Source organism: Solanum dulcamara, chromosome 5 (genome assembly GCF_947179165.1).
Source record: "Solanum dulcamara chromosome 5, daSolDulc1.2, whole genome shotgun sequence".
NCBI classification, from domain to species: Eukaryota; Viridiplantae; Streptophyta; class Magnoliopsida; order Solanales; family Solanaceae; genus Solanum; species Solanum dulcamara.
In genome coordinates this window covers 17,414,021-17,417,355 of record NC_077241.1, presented here as the reverse complement: position 1 = coordinate 17,417,355, position 3,335 = coordinate 17,414,021, and the positions used below count along the sequence as shown (strand labels likewise).

Sequence of the window (3,335 nt, the reverse complement as noted above, 5' to 3'; positions counted from 1 at the left end):
ATACTTTCATTGAGCAATCAATATCAAAGTTCCAAAGGTTGGGATTACTTGTAGATATAAGGAATAGGTACAGATACTTGTGTTTCATTTCCTCCTCCGCTTTCAGGTCATCTCTTCACAATTTTTATTTCGCCACAATACCTTGACAGAAGCTATGTCCTTAGTTCACAATCTTCTACTTCGCCAACCCAGGATGGCAATAGGTTGCTTCTCGTAGGATAACTCCTATGTGACCTGGATACCCTGTACGGGATATACCCGGGTTGGATTACCAATATACTTGCAAAGCATTGATACATGGAAGACTGAATGTACCACTTCCAGATTCCCTAGTTAGTCCAGCTCGTAGGCAACCTTGCTTATTCGGAGGAGGATCTGATAAGGTCAATGTATCTGGGACTAAGGTCCCCTTTCCTGCTGGATCTCATTACTTTCTCTGTGGGGTATCTTCAGAAATGCCCAATCATTAACTTGAAACTCTAAAAGTCGATGTCGATTACCTACGTATGACTTATATCGACTCTGAGCTGCTAACACTCTCTCCTGAATAAGCTTCACCTTCTCGATGGCTTATTGAACCATGCCTGGGCCCATTAGTTGTGTTTTACCAACATCAACCCACCAATTGACGACCTACTCTTTTTTCCATACCAAGTCTCTTCCAGGGCCATCTGGAGACTAGAATGATAGTTGATGTAGTAAATACTCTTGACAGGTAGTTGGCAATTATCCAAGCTACCTTTGGAGTCAATTGTATAGGAACGTAACACCTTTTCTAGCGTTTAGCTAGTAATCTTAGTCTATCCTTCGGTCTAAAGGTACAATGGTGTCTGAAGACCTATCTGTCTTCCCAATCTATTCTTGGACTGATCTTTAGTAGTTAACTATAACTCGGGCTCCTTCGTCTGAGACAATAGCTATGGGAACTCTGTAAAGTCTTACCACCCTCTTGATCTATAATTTTACACAATCTTGACTGGACAGGTAGTCTTTGATTGAAGGAACATGTGTTGATATTGTTAATCTGCGGATAACATTCCATATAGAATTATATGTCTAGGGAGTGGAAAGTGAGTCTTGTAGCCAAGGTCGTATTGTGGAATCTTTAACCTCATATATTACTTCTTGCCTTCTTTAGATGACATCAACTGGTACCCTTGCCTTTTGGGTTTTGCTTTTTGCCCATCAGAGTTGGCAACCAAGTTGTGCTGAAGTCCCCTCACATAATGCCTGTATAGACGTTCTGTGGTTTGCCTTATCATTAACTGGTATTATGTTGAACAACTGTGGCATACAAGTGCACCATCTGTTAGTAATCAGCTAATCCTGTTTGTTTTGCTTAAGCTTTTTTACAATTCCTTGATCGTAACTTATAACACTCTAGGTACATAATTTTGTTCGTTGCTTTGCCACTAGTTCGGATTCTCCCATCTCGTGAGATCATAGCAGCACTAACGCACCGGATTCCACCAGAATTTCGAAGTTAAACGTGCTTGGGTGAGAGTAATACTAGGATGGGTGACCCTCCTGGGAAGTCCTTATGTCACGTTCCATTGTCATCCTTGCAATAATGTGTGAAGGCACTCATCTTAGCCCAAGATTTACCTTAGCGTCTTCTCACTAGTCTTCATATTTCGCCTTTCCCTCTCTTCTTCTCTCTTACAATCGGTGTTGGGGTAGATTTTTAATTCAACTATGACTGTGTCCTTTTTGGCCATTTGATTTACCTTCTCTTCGTATTCTTCTGTAACATCTCCAAAATATCATAACTCCTTTTCATCATGTACTCCTCTTCTTGGTCTTATGCTGTATATAACTATTCGTAGGTTGCACAACTACTCTTATACCACTGGTATGAAGTAAACGTCATTTTTTTGTCTCCCGGTCCGTGTTGCTTTACATATCGACTTCACACTAGGACTTGCTCGTGCTAACGTTATTTTGTCTTACTTCTTTCGTTTCTTCCTTTATGTACTCCTTGGTCTTCTCATTTCCTACCATAGGAGATTTTCTATTCTCCTTGCTACTTGTACGTCCCGATATAAATGACCAATGACATTGTTGCCATATCTTAATATTTACTCAAACACGGCCCTACTACCCTTTTTGCGGCCCTTAGTTTACTTAGTCCTACTCTCTTATTGTATTCACCCCTTTTTGTAGGCACCCATGATTCTTCGCATGGTCTCAGATACCGCGGCTTCTATCTATTTATTGTTGGCCTTGAACTCTTACTAACTCGTGCCAGTATGGGATCTCGCTTGAAATTTAAGAGGTCCTATCAACATGTGACAGTGTTAGTTGATTTCCTCTCACGCTTGTATTTCTCTTGTCCACTTCCCCCCTTTAGGGTGTACTTGTGTCATCCTCTATTTATTTTCAATTGTTTATACGCATATGATTATGTTCCAACACATTTGACATACTGCACCATGTCTACACCTTCTATTAACTCATCTATACTTTAGGTTTCCCCTATAAGAAACCTTAATATAACCATGGGGTGCTCAGAATTCTCAATAACTAGTACCCAATCTAGTCCAAGTACTGGTACTCGAGTCATATAACTAATGTAGTAGTTTAGACAAAGCCACATTTCATTCATCCCATTCAGTACGTCACTAGTGTTTATAATCGTGTCCGATTCTCCATTCGAGGCACTTATACTTTAATGACACGTGTCTCATATTTTGTTTATCACATTTTTTCCAATGGATAACACTTGTTCCTTTGATAATTTCACAATGCCTCAGTTGTTTTGGAACTTCTATTCCCTATCTTTGAGGGATCCCACTATTTTCCAAAGTGGAGGTATATATACACAATACCCTTCTCTACTTCATGAGCTTTCATCCTTATCATTACCGTGGATACGATCTCTCAAGATATGTTACAACCGTATATCTCATTCTCTTTCTATCTCCAAAAAACAAATTGGCAGAGTTTCCTCTGTATTCCTTACTATCCCAAACCTGCACTCAAGAAATACCAACAAATCCTCATAGGGCCAACACATATATGCATATCATAGTCTATCACAGCCACACAGGGCGCCAAATATCGACAACAAAAGGAGATATATACATAATAGAGTGGGGCCTGGATCTATCAATGCATACACATCCTGGGAGAAGATTAATAGTATACCTGTAACCATGTTTGATGATGCCTCCTGATCTGGAGGAAGTTCGCCATGGTCTCCACTACGGCTTGTTGGTACCTGTATACCCCACCCCATAGGGCACATACCCAAAGAAGAAGAAGGACCGGAAACTGACCTGGTAGGTTGAACTGCACCTCTTGGACTGCACTTGGATGGGCATTCTCTCATAACA

The 3,335-nt window shown here is 40.5% G+C and overlaps 1 pseudogene; it reads left to right on the top strand.

The window, feature by feature from the left end:
* Window positions 1-1,432: 1,432 nt before the first annotated feature.
* Window positions 1,433-1,552, top strand: LOC129891024 (5S ribosomal RNA; annotated as a pseudogene).
* Window positions 1,553-3,335: the final 1,783 nt, after the last annotated feature.